The sequence below is a fragment of the Artibeus jamaicensis genome, unplaced genomic scaffold, assembly GCF_021234435.1.
Source record: "Artibeus jamaicensis isolate MK-2021 breed Jamaican fruit bat unplaced genomic scaffold, CSHL_Jam_final contig_1015, whole genome shotgun sequence".
Classification (NCBI taxonomy): Eukaryota; Metazoa; Chordata; class Mammalia; order Chiroptera; family Phyllostomidae; genus Artibeus; species Artibeus jamaicensis.
In genome coordinates this window covers 11,920,730-11,937,714 of record NW_026521194.1, presented here as the reverse complement: position 1 = coordinate 11,937,714, position 16,985 = coordinate 11,920,730, and the positions used below count along the sequence as shown (strand labels likewise).

General features: G+C 35.8%; 1 protein-coding gene across 1 annotated transcript in view; it reads left to right on the top strand.

Moving 5' to 3' along the window:
* Positions 1–16,985, top strand: part of VWC2L (von Willebrand factor C domain containing 2 like) — a 146,412-nt gene that overhangs the window by 4,282 nt on the left and 125,145 nt on the right. The window lies entirely within an intron of this gene.

Here is a 16,985-nt window from a genome sequence, read left to right as displayed (position 1 = left end):
ATAAAGCAGTTTAAATTAGAGTTTCTTTAAAATGTGCTAGAGCAAGACATAAACAGAAACTATTTTAATTAGCTAAAAGAAGCACTGAAAGTTCAGATAAACAGTACTCTTTGGGCCCCTAGAGATGACACACCTTTTTCACGGAGCACCTGTTTCTGTCCTGTGACTGGCTACTCATCTCCCTACCCCTCCCTAAACAAGGCTCATCCTGGTTTCTCCCTCCCAGTGCTATCTTTACCCACCCAGTGCTTTATGCTGTCTGCTGTCTCACTCTATACTGTTGCATAGCATATGTCCCTCCTCCAATCTCTTCTGATCACCAAATTCAAGTGTAAATTGAACCACCCGTGTCACTGGATAAGAATACTAATGTTATGTATAAGGGCTGAATTTTTTTTCAACATAACTGGTGCAAGCTTTGAAAATGAATTTCTCTCTACTCTTTTTGAAAACTCTAAATTTCCCAGTGTTCTAATGATGTATTAAGATAAAGGCCATTGTATAGTAGGTTCTCTCATCTTTCTTTTATGTGTACCCAGGCAAAAAGACACTGGACCTACCTTTGAGAAAATAAGGAGTGTAAACAATAAGTTACGATAGCATTTTGAACAAAAATATTGATTGGAAATGCAGGCTCTGTCAGCTTTGGCTCTGTGCTTAACTATCTTCTGCTGAGTTTCCCAAAGGCAGAAATAGTTGCTTATTTTGCTCAGTATTTTTATAACTCTCACGCAGCTAGAATTAGCCATTTTGGATGTTTTTTATACTGTAAAATTTGTACTGATTCAGTTTGAGGTCAGACACTGAAGGTTATACTCTATGCAGCTGGAAGAGATAGTTCAGGTTTGCGTCGCCTCTCTCAGTTCAATGTGATTTTCTCAAGTCAAAACCTTGTGTTTCTAATTCAAGATTTGCATTTGCCAAAGACCTTTCTTTCTCTTCGGGCATTGACCTTTGCCTTTTCCCCATGCAGGCCAAAGACAGTAAATCAGGTTTTTGATTTTTATTTTTAAAAGGTTCAGTGTGATTTTATTTTCTCTTTCCTCACACTATATGTACATGTTTTGTTTAAAGCAAAGGTATTTTCATGTTGTAGCAAACTGACTAGTTTGGGCCCTGAATTTTGCATTTATTATTTAAATTTTGAGGAATGAAGAAAAGAGGACAGAATTAATCTCTTGGAGTATCGTCCCAAGTCATCCCGCCCATAAAAGTCCTGATGCCTGTTAAGGTTTAGAATTGGCTTGCTCTCGAATGGGTACCTTTGCAGGAAGGCAGGTTCTCCAGCTTTCTCATTAATCTGTGCTTCATCATTAATGTCCACTATTGTAACATTAAATCTGTAAATGTGTTTAAGCAGAAAGGATTTGTGCATTTTGGTTTGAGAAATTTGATGTCTATTTTAACTGTAATATGGTGAAAGAATGGAAGGCAACATGTTCCGGTAGCTAAGGACCAAGTATGTGAAAGAACAGGGGAAGATGAAGGCTGTAAAGAAATCTCAGTTGAGGGGACAAATAGTTAACACCTCACAGAAACACCATTTACTGCACCCCACCTACCCACCCACCCAAAACTGGGCCAGCCTATGGAAGGTGCAGAAAGTACGGTGTCTGCACTAGGCAGAGGGGTACAGTGCATGTTTCTAGAGGTGTATTTATTTTAATAATAAAATAAATGGGTAGATCTTGAGTATATAGGTGATATTTTTAAATTTTTTAATATTTTTTTCTATGAGGGGGTTTACAAGTTATTAACAAATGGTTAGTGGAGTTACCTGAGACATCTCAGTAAGATTCTGTCTACAGAAAGTCTTAGAAAACATTATTTTTTATGATAAGAATTATTTAGGATCTTTGTTGAGAGATTGAGAAAACTAATTCTACAGTTGCTGACTCTGCAAAATAGCTTTTCTGTATTGCAGAGCATGTTGTGGTTTTCAACATTAAAATTGCCTTTGAGTAAATTCAGAAGGGATTCTCCTTTCAAATCTCTACAAAATAACATAGATTAAATAATTTTAATCAGTGATGACTGCTGCTCACCTGAGGCTCAGCCCTAGCATGCAAAATAAACAGGCTCAGGGTGAATATTCTCACTGGGACATTTCCATCTTTGTAAATAACTAGGGAACTTCTACTTAATATGTATACTCTCTAACCAATAGCAGAGATAAGAAGTCAACTTTCTTAAAACTTAGAAAGTTCCTTGCACCCCTTCTCAATGTGTTTATATTGTGCTTACTTGGCATTTTAATTCTATAATGACCCTAAATCTAGGAAGTATATCAGATTTTTTATAATACTTTATTTTTTCAAACACTCCAATGACAACTTAGGAGTGGTTTTCTCCATTTAACACTTTTTAAAATGAGGGAGTAAGTATAAGTGGCTTCCAAGATAATCCTGGAAGTGGTGAAATTGTCTGTTTCCAGTCAAAAAAAAAAAAAAAAGGTCTCCTGCTGTAAATTTTAGGAAAATTGATGGTCAGCCGGCCCTTTGCTTAGTTACACATAGAGTTTTTCATTCTCACTCACTGATATTTATTGCTGTCCTTCGTATTGCAAGCTGCTGCTGCTAATGATGGCAACTGTGTGATAAGAATGACGACAAGGATTTGTGACTGGGCTTCTGTGCCCTGTGTACATGGGACAAATCGGTGTTTGATTTGCAGCCACAGCTGAGATTTGTGGGGCTTGTCACTGTTAGTGACTATCTCAGACTTGAGGCCAGCCTTCAGCCATTCACAGACTCTGCTGCCCATGCCGTACTGACTTCCAATGATGTAAGATGGTGAAACCAAAAAGGGAGTGACCTAGTAGTCCCCCTTCCAAACTTTACCTCCACTTGTACGAGACTTTGCATATTTTAGAAATTTGCCTATTTTTAACTGTGGCTTTAATCTCTAAAATACATAATTTGTCAATGGTATGATGTTAACAAGCATAATTGTTTCTATTACCTACTTATTATTTCATAAACCTGGTCTACATATTTTATGCAAATTTTGTAGATAAATCTATATCATCTAAATTGAGATTGTTGTATACATGCATTGAAGCAAGCGTGTGTATTAAATCTGAGGAAACTGGAATGTTTTTACTTCTCAAAAATCTTACTTTAAGATTAGGTGAATCTTTTGTTTCTACTTCTCCTTATTTGCCCTGACCATATTTTTGTTTCATTGTATTTTCCCACAGCTTGATTTACACATCAGGCAGTGTTTTATAAAGGACAGCACAGGAGAAACTTATTGGTTTATTTTTAGTTGTACTTTGCCAAGCTTTTGAGGAAGAGCTTGAAAGAAATTACTAAGAGGTGATCAGTGAGTCTGCTTATCCAGGAGATCTTTCTCAAACAATAGCTATTGTTAATTGGGCACTGGCTTATTTTACAGTCTATAATTTGTACTTTTATCATCACTATTGATTAACATCAGCAATTTCAGCCTAACACACCTCCATTGTTGATTTCCTTGCCTCGAGCCTGCCTTTCAGCATGTCATAATAAAGCCATCTTCGCAAGGACTTAGTGACCCCATGAAGAGGGTAAATAAAGTACTAAAGTGACAAGCAAACTCATTTATCTCCTGGAGAAGTTTCCAGATGATATTTTATGGCTGTATACATTTTTCTAAAGTGGATAAAAGTTCACTGAACACAACTCTTATCTTTTCCCTTATTATCACATGATCATGAACAAAACTTGATTTTAATCTTTCTAGCTATAGGGTAGACACTTTGATGTCATCATATGTGGCTTGTGAAGAATAAATATATTGAGAATTTTAAAATGATGCCATTGCACATTGATTTATAATGAAATTCTTACTGCTTAAAAGGTTTTAATTAAATATTACATAGATGGGTTTTTTAAATCCTTTTGTCATAATAGTGATGTTTGACTACCATTGTTAGTTCTTAGAACAGGATTGTGTTTCTAGTGTTGAGTTGATATAAATTCTATATATAAAAGGCAAGTATCATGGTCTGTTTTTCATAGTCTAGTTCCTTCATATTTGTAAAAGTAGACTACAGGATTTTAGATACGGAAAAGAACTTTACAATTATTTTGTCTAACTCCTTGATTTTACTAATGAAAAACACAAGGCCAAGAGAAACAATGATACACTGCCATGACATAGCTTGTAATTGGCAAAGGTGTAATGCATTGCTTTCCTGTGGCCTTTTTTCTACATCTTACTACCTTGAGGTGTAACAGAAAAATGCTCCTTATTTGCATCTTTCTTTCTAATACATATGTTGGAGGCAAAGATTTATTTCAGCCAACTGTCTATAGAAATGTGATATCAGGACCTGTCACCATGACAACGCAGTTACATGAACACAAGAACAATAAAATATTGGCATATCTAACATCAGTCTGACACAGTCTCCTTTTTGCAAACTCTACTTGAAGTTTGCAAAGGCTCTGATAAAAAAAGGGGTTTTGTCTAAAAATTAAAGTTGTAATGAAACAGTATAGGCCAAAATAACACGAACATAGATTAAACAGTTACGTATTTATTTTCACTGAGGCTGTACTAGGAAGTAACAAAGGAGCTAAATTAGCTATACATTTGTAAGGAACTAAATTGCCGTGTGTCACGTGATTTTAGAAACAGGAGACTGAAATCTCCCACCTCTCACTTCATGGCAAGAATGGAGTGTGCAAAATGGATGGGGTAGGAAAAAATATCTAGTTACATGGCATTAGAACAGAGGCATGTCCTTCCATTTATATATCGTCAGTATCATCAAAGGCAGGAATATTGCAAAAACTCACAGGCCTTGATCTCTTCCTTTTTAATTGCACTCAAAATGATTTAAATGTGTATTTTCCTGAAGTTTCACAAATTAGCCTCATGGTCAGCTGGATTTGGGAATGGCTGCTGAATTGTAACCTTTTTCACACTGTCTTCTAGGGAGTACTGCCACCCTGTGAGATTCTTAGGAAAGATTTTGATTTTTTTTTTTTGTCATGGTCCAGTAAATTTGAGAAATGGTGATTCCTTTAACATCTACTGGAAACGTGCAGAGCACATGAGTATACTGACAGTGCTTGAACGATTTTAGAAGGTTTGTTTGAGAGTCAGTATGTACAGTTCAACAGCGCAGAGCTCAACTGTGTGATTGAAAACTGGAGTGTAGAGTGGGCTCCACCACCTACCCGCCAGCCAAGTGACCATGTTGCAAATGGAGGGATAATAGGGAAACTTGGCGTGCAAAAAGAGCTTCATAAAAGCTACGTGACATTTTTACTATTATTACTACTAAACTGAATTTAATCCAGTATTTCACAAATTTAATAAAATACTTTTTTGAAGAATTTCTATTAAAATTTAAAAATTACTGTTTCAGTGAAACAGTTTGTCTTAAATCATTAGCAAGATATTTTTTAATCTTTTTATTTCCTTGATTCTTCTTTGAAGTTAATGATAAAACATCTTTATGTCTCAGTTTATCCTCTATTGTCTGGTTATGTTTAAAGTTCTCAAAATTGCATCTAGTGTGATTATTTTTTATAATTTATTATTTTTGTTATGTAAAACAATTCAATTGGAAAAATTACTTACTTACAATTATAATGACAATGATGCCAGTCACATATAATCAGAAAACTAAGGCAGGGGTCAGTATGTTATGAGCCATTGGCCAAATCCAGCTCACTGCCTGTTTTGGTGTGTGGAGTTTTACTGGAAAGCAGTGATGCTCATTCATTTCTGTCTATGGTGCCTTTTAGGGTAGAACGCAGAGTTCAGGAGTTGCTCAAGCAACTCTATGACCCACATGGTCAAAAATATTTACTATCTGTCCCTCTATAGAAAAAGTTAGCTGTCTTCTGATCTGTGATCCAATTCTCTTCTTCCCTTCCACATCCCTCAAATTGTTCTGTCATCAGATCTTTCTAACCTGCATTCTTGAAGGTTACAAATTCTTTGTGTATTAACAAGTATAGGACTTACTTCACTTGTGGAAGGAATCTCTTTTCAAACATGTAAATTTTAAAAGGCATCTAGATTTCCCTGTTTTAAATGTGCTATGTACATACTTAACTGTACATGTGCTTAGTCATATCTCTTTACATGCTTGTTTCCAAGGAGTACAGTTTTGTTCTTGGATATATAATAATTTGCACAGGTATATAATAACATATATTGTAAATGTAATTATAATTTCCTAGACATATAAATTATTATATAATAACAATAACTTTCTACTTACTGAAAATCCTCAAATGAAATAGATAAACAAAGATAATTAAATTTCTATTATTTTGATATCTCTTATGTTCTCTTTTAATGATGTAACAAGTCCAGTAGGTATTTTTAATATCATATCATAGATTTCCTATTATATCAGTGAATGAAAATATACATACTGTCTGCCAACTTAGGTATTCAGTCCATTACTACATCTTTTAAAGTTACCTTACCTAATTCATAGCGCAATTTTATTGTGTCTCGTTTTACTAAATGTCTCTTACCTGTGGAGAGACAGGTAGGTTTTGTGGGGTGTACCAACATATATGACAAAAATCTGAGCCTCCAGGTGCTCCCAGTCTTTGGAAAGGAATAAGGTAAATACTACCAATGACAGGGTCCTGTAAGACTGCTGTAGGAACTCCCTTAGAGAAAGGACTAATTCATTCTGAAGGATGGTATCTTAAGAGTGTGAATTTCAGTGCATTGAAGGCATTTTAGACAAAAATAGGAAATTTTGCAAAAGTAAATGCAAAGCATGTGAGAAAGAGAAAAGTGAATTAACCTGAGTGGCCGAAACATAGGGGATAGACTAGGCAAAAAGTGAGAGATAAGAGTGAGCACGTCAGTGCCCAACTGAGGAGTGTGGACCTGAGTCTGGAATGCGTAGAGAGTCTCCAAAGGGCTTGGATCACGGAAGTGACACAACAATATCAAAACAAGTAATTGTTGACAACTTAATGATATATTTTGCCCTAGTGTTTACTCATTGAATTATTTAGTTCTAAGATATATTTATTCTCATTTTATAAGTGAGAAGGAAGGGCTTCTTGCTCTAACTCTAGCACTCTCTCCATTATACCTGACTAGCTTTCATCAGTTCACCATGGACATTATGCAAGAAGTGGCAAAGATGGCTTATCTTCCATTTCAGCATGCACACGCCCTAGATTCTGGAATACCTGTTCAATTATAACTCAAATTTCACATTAAGTCTCCCATCTTTCTGATGGAATTGTAGTACATTGCTAACACGAGGGAAATTCTTCCCCTGCTCCACATTTTTAGGGCTCAATTTGTCTCATTTTAAAAACTCCCGTAGCCATAAGGAAGTAAGCACATTCCCATCAATTATACCAAAAAACCCTGCCTTCTGAATGCAGTGAGAATTGACTAGGCATATCTTCTGCAATTTTAGATTTTTTTCAATTCCTACATTAGTGAAATACAAATTTAAAACAACAAACATGGACCTTGATATAATAATTTTTGAGATTTAGAAATTTCACACTCAACTGTAAAAATCTTCCAGTAGTTAAAAGTTAAGTCATTTTTCTTTATAGTGAGAAAAGAAACACAGCTTTCTGACACTGCACTTATTTTTTTTTCTGCATAGTACTGACATTTCCCTTTCCTAAATAGGACAGGGAAAGAGGATAATCACAGAGAACTTTCCTTTCAAAAACAAGACTTAAGGACATTCACATTGAAACTAGATGGCACTTAGATCAAGACTCCAAAAATGTGAGCTCAAGTTACTCTGTTAAAAAATAATCTGTTTTTAGCACAAATCTGATGAAAGATTGAAGTTTCATCTTCATAAATACAAATCTCATTATCTAAAGATGGTGTCCCGTGTCATTTTTCAGTCTACCCGTGATCTGCTCTGTTCTAGAGATTAAACCCAGATTGTTTTCAAAACTCAAACAATATATTCTTTACAAATTCAATACTTCAAATTATCCATAAGAAAATGATTAGGCCATGATTTAATAAAAATACCATAGTTTTCCATGTATAATGTCTACTTTTTTGCCCAAATTTTTGAGGGAAAAATAAGGATGTACATTGTACTTGGGTAGTACTAATGCGAATTATATATGGGAATTAGTACTAAAATGTGGGTACACATTATACATGGCAAAATAATGGTAATTTATGACAAATCTAGAACTCCCCTGAGAAATACATGACCATTGATAATATACAAAGGGAAATAAAAGAAACCCTGGTCAAGGTGAGAGCTATGATGAAGATAATAGTCACTTAACCAATGGGACATAGTTTAAAATTTTCTTTTAGTTTCATAAGAATCAAGTGAGAAAATGAGTGCCCTATTTACTGTGGTGTTCTTATTACCTCCATGGAACAAATGAGAAAAGCCAGGTTCCAAGGAGTCTGTCCAGAGTAAAACAACAGTGTTCAACAGTAGGACTGGAGATGCGAATGCACGTACTGCCCACAGCCACCTTCTACTGGGCAACAGCTTACACGTAGTTTCAACATTGTGACTGCATCTGCTGTACCTCACATACCAGTGCCCACTAAAGTTGAAAGGTCCATCCAGAAATTAGTCAAGATTTTTTAAATTAAAATATACTTTTATCTTATTGTCTATAAGCCATCTCAACATATTTTGTGGAATGGGGTAAGCTGTAAGTTAAGGAAGCATCAAATAATGAAGTCTAACATTTGGTAGAAAACTGCTGTTTAGACTAAAGTTGAATATTAATACATTTTCATATTAGCTGTTATAAATCACTTAATTTTATTAACTGTTAATTACTCTGTCTATAAAATGTATAAAAGAACATTACCAGCAAATGGAAAGTGAAAAAAAGATTTCAACTTTTAGAAAATCTGTGCCCAGAGAAATAATGAGATAGTGGCATAAAGGGTCGTCAGTAATAATCTGATTGGCACTCCTAGAACCAATGGTTTGGTTTTCCCAGGCCTATAAGTCCTGTCTCTCCTGGACAGTGAAAAACCCTGAATTTGGTGACACCACATAAGGGTAGCCAGCTGAATTACGGCCCTCTCTCTTTTCTATTATTTCCTTTTAATGTTTCCAACAGAATAGGAGTGGCATATTTGCCTCTTACATAATTCTTTCAAGTTGTAGAATTCTAACTGATGATGTATTCCCTCCCACACACACATGGACTTATTTTAAAAGATGACTAGCTTTTTAGGTGATATCAACAATCTGTCCTTTCCAGCACCAATAGTAAAGTTTTGAAGTTACACTGTTACTCACTTTTCCACTTCTGCATAAATGGATGATAAGTGGAGCATCCCTATAATGGAGACATACAGGCTCTACTGAAAACACTCAGTTCATTGTCCCAAAGTCAACTGTCAATCCAGCTTATCAGTGTAGGATGAAGGGCTGCTGCTTTTCTAAGTTATTTCACAAACATAGGTGTGATACTTTAAACACATCTTTATCTTCAATCCTTTAGGCTTTGTCTATTCTATTGGGTTCTCCTAAGATCCTAGAGACTGAAAACATAATTTTTTCCCTTGTTAAATGCAAACTGATGTTTCCTTGATAAGTGCACCTGCCTACTTTAAAAAATACATGTGATTGTAACTAAAGAAAGATAGCTTTGCCTACATTCTCCTTATCTATGTTTTCTGTATGCTATTCTTCATATTTCAGGAAGAGCTGCATTTTATTGTCATGAGACTCCTTGAAAACATTCAGAAAAAAATTGGTTCAATAGGCCATCAGTTTATCAGAATAATCAGTATATAATTATAGAGTTTTCTGCCCATAAAAGATATGTCAAAGTTTATAAATACATTTTTCAGAAAAATACTGCTATGAAAAAAAATAGGCCATTAATATAATGTCAGTGTTCTGTTACAACTATAATGAAGAATTTTCAAGAATAAGGGGACTTTTTTGTACTTTGTAATTAATCATTTTATATTGGGCACTTTATCAACTGTTTTTGCAATATTCTTGAGTTTTATATTAGCTTGGAGTAGTTGCAGACAAAAATTGAAACATTAATTCCAATAATCCTGTCTTCCATTATAATAGCTCTGTCAATTATTTGTATTAAAAAATAATTTGTTTTAAAACATTAAAAATTATTTTTATAGATATCTAGATTTCACTGTTGTCTTTTAGATTGTCATTTATTGAGAGCAAGCTAGATATATTGTTCATCTCAGTTTACCTTAAATACATTATCAGGTATATAATACATACCTAATAAATATGCTGAACAAATAATGTTAAACATTTCATTTCTGAATTTTGGTTTATTACTTACCTAATTTATCATATCTACATAGGCAAAGCTGTGTACACTTTTTTACAATCACTTGGCAAAATGTTTGTATTTATAACCAACATGAAGTGCTTTTTAACAGACACCTAAAACTAATATTCCAGAATGTATTATCAAAAAATCTTCTCAGAAAAAATCAGAACAGCCACTACTTAACTTGTTACTCAAAGGGTAACCAGCAAATGCATTTGCTGACCAGCTGAGATGGTTATAAAAAATTATATATCTGATTTTGTATTTGCTTCCACAATATTAAAATTATTAAAGAAGTGCCAGCTCTGTGTTCATAACTTGATGACTTACAATCTCAGTATTTCAAATATACCCCAGTCAATAGGGCAGATCCCTGAAGAGGTCACCACAATCCCATTAGACAGGACAGTGAGGAGCCTTTTTCATCAGTAATGTGATGGGTCGTCTTTCACATGATGGTGAATTTTGGTTAAAGCCCATTGGATGCCTTGGTTATTAGGTGACACCAGTTACATGCAAATTACTGGCTACAAGAGTGGCAGTGGATGCTAAATACCCTTGTGCTCTGCAATTTAATGTATATTTTAATGAAGTGAACAGTGAGATTCCTGACAGGCATCAGCAACTTTGAAATAGTGTCTTCCAAATTTCTCATACGGTTTGAAAGTAATGAGATTTGTTTCATAAAGTGATGAAATTTATGCCATAAATTTTCCCTAAAAGAAGAGTGCCTCTTAAAGCAGTATATTTTCCTTGGTAGAAATCAGATTTTAAAGAGTTGTTTAATGGGAAGCTTTTGCAAAAGCAATCAGAGCTATCTTCTTTTTGATAATTTTTGCCAATGATCAAAGAAATAAGAGCCCATGACATCCAAAATATAGTATCGCATGGTTAGGAGAGTCGTTGAAACCAATAGTGTGCTAACTTGGCACTTAAAATATGTCCTGTCTGTTTAGGTCTTCCTCTCTCCAGACTTCAACAATATGAGGGGGGACCCAAAAAACCTGGAATTTACTTATGTTATATATTTCTGTTTACATCTTTAAGCTTCAGTCACCTTCAAAGTACTCATTTGATATACTACACCTATCAAGACTTTTTTCCACTGCTCAGAAACAGTTTTTGAACTTGATTTTGATTCAATGACTTTTAATGCTTCTGCTGTTTTTGTTTTGTTTTGTTTCACCTCTTCCACATAGGAAAAATATTTCTTTTTTGAGGGCCGTTTTCATCTGAGGAAACCAAAAAAAGTTGTTGAGGGCAAGATCAGGTGAATAGGGACAGTGGGGTATGGGGGTCATGCCATTTTTTGGTCAAAAACTGTGGAACATTCAGCATGAAGTGGGCAAGTATGCTCATAAATCACCCATCATGAAATGGGCAAACACGTTGAAAGAGTCTTCAAAAAAATTTTTACTGAGGCTGGATGCAACCTCTCACAACAATGTCAGCTGGTACAGTGATACAGATGAGTTCCTAGAATGCTCATTTACTAGGGGAAACCTGTATTACTAGCAGCCTGCCCTCCAGAAGATAATTCCAGTGTTTTGGGTGTCTCCCCTCCTATTCACAGAAGGCTTTCTAGAAATTAAGTTTTATTTCTCAGAATATTCAGAATGTGTTTTGTTGGGCTTTGTACACTAGCCTGTGCTTTAGGAAAGTGGACTTTAAAATCGGGGCTTTTTCCTAAAATAATATACTGAAATAATTTTAATAAGCAACCATTAAATTTGACACACATTATAAAATAAGACTAGCTTTTGTCAGACTCTCTAGCAATTCCGCTGTATGCTTGCTCTAAATTTAGTTATCGTGGCATTTTCTAGTGCAGTAAAAGTCTGCAATCATCTGCTAGATAGTCTAGTCAATGGAGTGCTTGAAGATTGACTTACCTTGTGATCCACACAATAGATATTATGAATTTCAAATTACCTTTAGAGAGTGAGTTTATGTTCATTGCCATAATAGTGAAACTGAAATAGTTGTTTCCTGTCGCAAAGTCAGAAACCTGTTCCCCTAATGTGCCCTTGAACACAGATGAAGCTGTCCAGAGGTGTGGCTTAACAAATACAAAAACATAAACATAAACACTGCACAAATGATTATGTATATGTTAACAATTTTTTGAGTATCATGTGCTAAGATATCTTCTTGGTGCTGAGAATGTAGCAATGACCAATGTACTATAGAAGAAGTTTATAATCCCTAGAGAAAGCAGATGAGAATAAAATGGAAAGAAATCATAAGGTAATTTCATGAGCTGACTAGGGCTCTGAATGGACAACATGAGGGAAGGGGGTGATGGAAGGATCGTCAGGCAGCCCTCCCCAGAGGGCGGGCATCTGCGCTGACATCTAAGTGATGAGACTTCAGGAAAGGAAATGGGTTTGTTGCTCTTTTTCTTCTGAGTGAATTTGAATGATCATTTCAACCATTCACAATTATTCTTCATATAGAGGCCTCTAATAATTTTTAATGTCTCTATCATGATTAAATCTATTCGTTCACAAATCCCCTCCCACCAAATCATGTCCCATAAAACTTTTTCACGAACTTTATCTGCAATCAGATTGCACTTTGAACAAGAGAAATAACTTACTTATTCTTTTAAACAGTCATAGGGTTCCAGTTTTATACTTTTTGAATTTTTTAGAAAGCCATAACTAAGTACACAATAATGATGGTTATGATATTCATTATATATTTTTATGTGCTTCACAATAACTTGGTGAAGTTGGTAATACTGTTATTCTCATTGTATAGATTAAGAAACTAAAGCACAGAGAGGTTGTGCAATTTCCCCAAGATTTCCAGCTAGTAAGCAAAGTATCATGGTTATCAAGAACTTCCTTTTAACCATGACACCACAACCACCCAAATAAAGCCTAGTAAGTGAAACATTTGTTCTATTTTTTCTAATTATGGTTCCTAAACTTGTATGAATATCTTAAACTTCACCAAATTAAAATAGTAAAATGAATGCTAATATGACCCTTGCCATTTGGAGGTTGGAATTCATATCACAAATCTTACAGACTGTTACTACTTCCTCCTGGGCACTTTATGAGCAATGCCAACAGCAGTTACTACAGAAATATTGACGTAGGGATGAAACATCCAGGCTTTCCTCAGTTATGGATATGAAATCCAAAATAAATGTGCATTTCTATAAACATTTGGAAAGTTACATGTAGCTAATCTATAACAACATGTTCTAATAATCCTGTGTTGACTGTTAGCTTCCAAATCTCACAAGAACGTATTTGACAATTTTTCAGGAGTTAATCGGTTATTCAGTAATTTAGTTACTGGTTCTCATTCCACTCTTCCTACTTCACATCATAGAGTATTCTTCTGTTTCCAGGATTCTGGTACCTCTCTTCCAATTCTCCAACAATCTTCAAAAATCGTGAACAGGGGACATTGGGATTTCAGCTGCAAGGTCTTTAGAAGTTAACCAGTTTGAATATGAAATGAATTGCTGTGTCTCCATTCTAACACTGAGGAGGAAAATTTGGATTCTAGTCACCTAAACCAATATTTAAGAGAGATTCTTTTACTCAAATATATATATATATGAGAAAAACTCCCTTTGAAATTTGGGGGGCAGCTGGGACAACATTTGGATTTGCCATACAAATGTATTCAGTGATAGCAGGAACTACAGATAAAATACCAAGTTTTTACTTAAACAGGGTCCCACACTAGATATTCAAAACACTAAGCTAGAGGGGTAGGGATTCCTAAGAGACATGTACTCCATCATCGAGTACATACAGTAACAAATCAATTTAACCTCTAACCCTAATTTCAATCAAGATTTACATAAAGGTATATATATAGTGAATGTTACTTTATTTTCCAAAGCTTTCAAAAAAGCAAGATATTCTTTGATATTTCTTATAAAAAGACTTTCCAGGTATAAAGTTTTAGGATGGTGTCATTTAATTATCTTACCAAATCTCTAGCTGACTAGAGCTGTGCACTAGACATAATTCATGGGTTCCTCTACAAAAAGCTAGTCAGAGTGATTTTTTCCCAAGTACTTATTTCAGTGTCCTCTGTTCCTCTAAGGAAAATCTTGCTGCTTAATCTTAGGTTTTACAGGGACATTTCCAGATCTAATCTACAGTTTTCATATTGAAGAGCCTGGTAAGAGGAAATCTGTAAACAACTCAATGCATAAGATGTAAAGATTAATTGAAAGCACCAAACCTTTCAGCATTTTATACTGTTTGGTGGGAAGGAGTTTTAAACTCTGAACCTAATGTCAAAGTAGCACCCTGCCCACTCCTAGGAATCGTCTCAATGTTTAAGCAATGTGTTGTCACAAGTGCAGGGAAGATGAGGGCAGTGAGGGAAGTCACATTGGGCAAGAAAACAATGGTGTTCAAACTGGTGAGCTTATGAAAGGGGACGGCAAGACACAGAAGGGGTTGTACTGGGAGACCGATGGGTTAAATATGATAGACTGTAAATGGGGAAGGAGAGGGGCTCAGGGAGGCTTAAAATGAAAAGAAATAGACTGAAACACAGACATTGTTTGGGAAAAAATGAATGAAAAGAGGAAATAACCTGTTTCAGATAAGAGATTGTGGGCCAGGAAGGGACATGGGGATGTGGCGTATGAATAAAGCCAATGGCTGTGGTGACATTTTGATTTTTCCAATTTATGTTTGATTATTCAAAATCCCTTAAAAATAGGAATAAAAATATAAACAGACATACTTTTCCCAGGAAGCCTTGCAGCCTTAGTTCTTACTCAGAGTATTTGTAGGGATTCCAGTACACACACATCCAGCCTCCACTGACTTCGGTCAGACGCTCCAGGGTCTTTACTGGACCAGGATCTGTCACTGCTTTTCCCAGACACATTCACATGTCACTGCCAGGCTCCAAGGCTTGAATAGGCCAGGCTCCTAGAACATGAGCCTCATGCACTCTAACTTCAGCCTGCTACAATTTTCTACCAACTCACAGCAGCAGAAGGTCAAAAATCTCTGGCTCCATAATAACCCATGCACTTACTACCCTAGTTAGTGAAATCTCCTCCTTAACAGGAAATATCTATCTTCTGTAAAGCAATTATTGAGTTGTTAAATGGCTGTTCCTGAGGATCATGTTTGTATGAAGAAGTGTACAAATCACTGAAAAATAAAACATTCAGATGGGAGCTCACAGAATAGCAAGCAATTCTTGCTATCACGTGGCAGCGCCTATCGCAGTTAGGCTACTGAGATCAGAATCCTGCCTCTGCCCTTTACTGCCTGCCATGGTGCCTGGGGAAGCCACCGGACCTCTCTCAGCCTATATCCTCAGCTGTGAGATGGAGAAATAACAAATCTTCCTTCAAACAGTGTAATTACCCAGTAGTTAATAATGTTCAAAAACATTGGAATTAGATTCATATTCTTCATCACTCTGTGCTGCAAATCTAATTGCCCAACAAGTCCTTCTCAAAGACCACAATTACTCTGAGGTCCACATTTTGCATGGGAACATTTAGGGGGGCCTTTGGGATTTTTAATGCCAGAATCAGTCCATTGGAATTGCCCAGATCAGCCCCCCACCCCCACCTCTTCAGCAAGAAGGGAACCAGCCAGAAAAAACAGTCACAGCTGTGCAAGGGCAGGGTGTGGAAGCCATGATAACAACGGCTGGTTTTTCTCTCATATTAGCAGGAAATGCTGGCCAAGTCCTAGCTATACTTTTAGAAGGCTGTGCAAAACTACTGCTTAGCTCTTGACCAAGGAAATGGGGACATCTCCTGGCAGTTCTTCCTGGGGATGTAAGACACCACAATGGAACAGTACAGCAGCAAGAATTTCCATCTCTCACAAGGCTTCCTCATTAAACATTCCCTCTGACAAATAATGTGCTGTGGTATCAAAGCTTTCCCTTCATGTACTGAGATTATTTAGTAGAAGAGCATTAGAAAAATCCCTGCGCTTGGCACAATAAATTCAGAAATACTTAATGCAACTCGCCACATGGTAAAGAGCTTAACTCTACCCTACAACAAACTCATTAGCCATGTTAAAAAAAATAGCAATACTTTTTCCCACAGATTCTTAGGCTACTTCTTTTGTTCCTTCCAAACTTGAAAGTAAAGTCATTAATTGAAAGCTAGATTACCATTCTTCAAGCAGAAGCCAAATATAAAATTAAAAATAATTAGTTGAAAAAGTTCTACCCCTACAGGGTACCTGAGTCCAGGAGCACTGATATTACCCAAATTTTCAGATTCACAAAGAAACAAGAGCTGATGGTGGTTATGGAGAGTAGCCACTAAGACAAAGGCAAAGGGCGTTCACGAACACAATCCGCAAGGGAGCAAGGCAGAATTTTATGGAAACAAATGGCTTGATTTTCGAAGTATAGACCTGCATAACTTCCTAGACCTCCAAGTTGTCACTCCAGAATTCTAAACCTCTGTTTCATGGAAAAGGAGGGCTAGGACCTGTAAAGAATGTAGAAGTTACAGACTGGCCACTGACTACAGTCATTTGTGGTATAGGCAGTTTCTAAAAGGAAACGAAATCCCAAACTCACTCTTGGTCGGTAAGTACTTGGAAGACAAAAATTGCTTTCTGATTCCATTCTTTTCTCTTTTTCAATTATAATTTACATTCAATTTATCTTTTCCTTTGAAGTACCTTTCAGTTCTATTTGCAGAGTCTTTGACTTTTAAAGAGTGGCTTTTTAAGTCACTAGAAGTTCAATCATTCA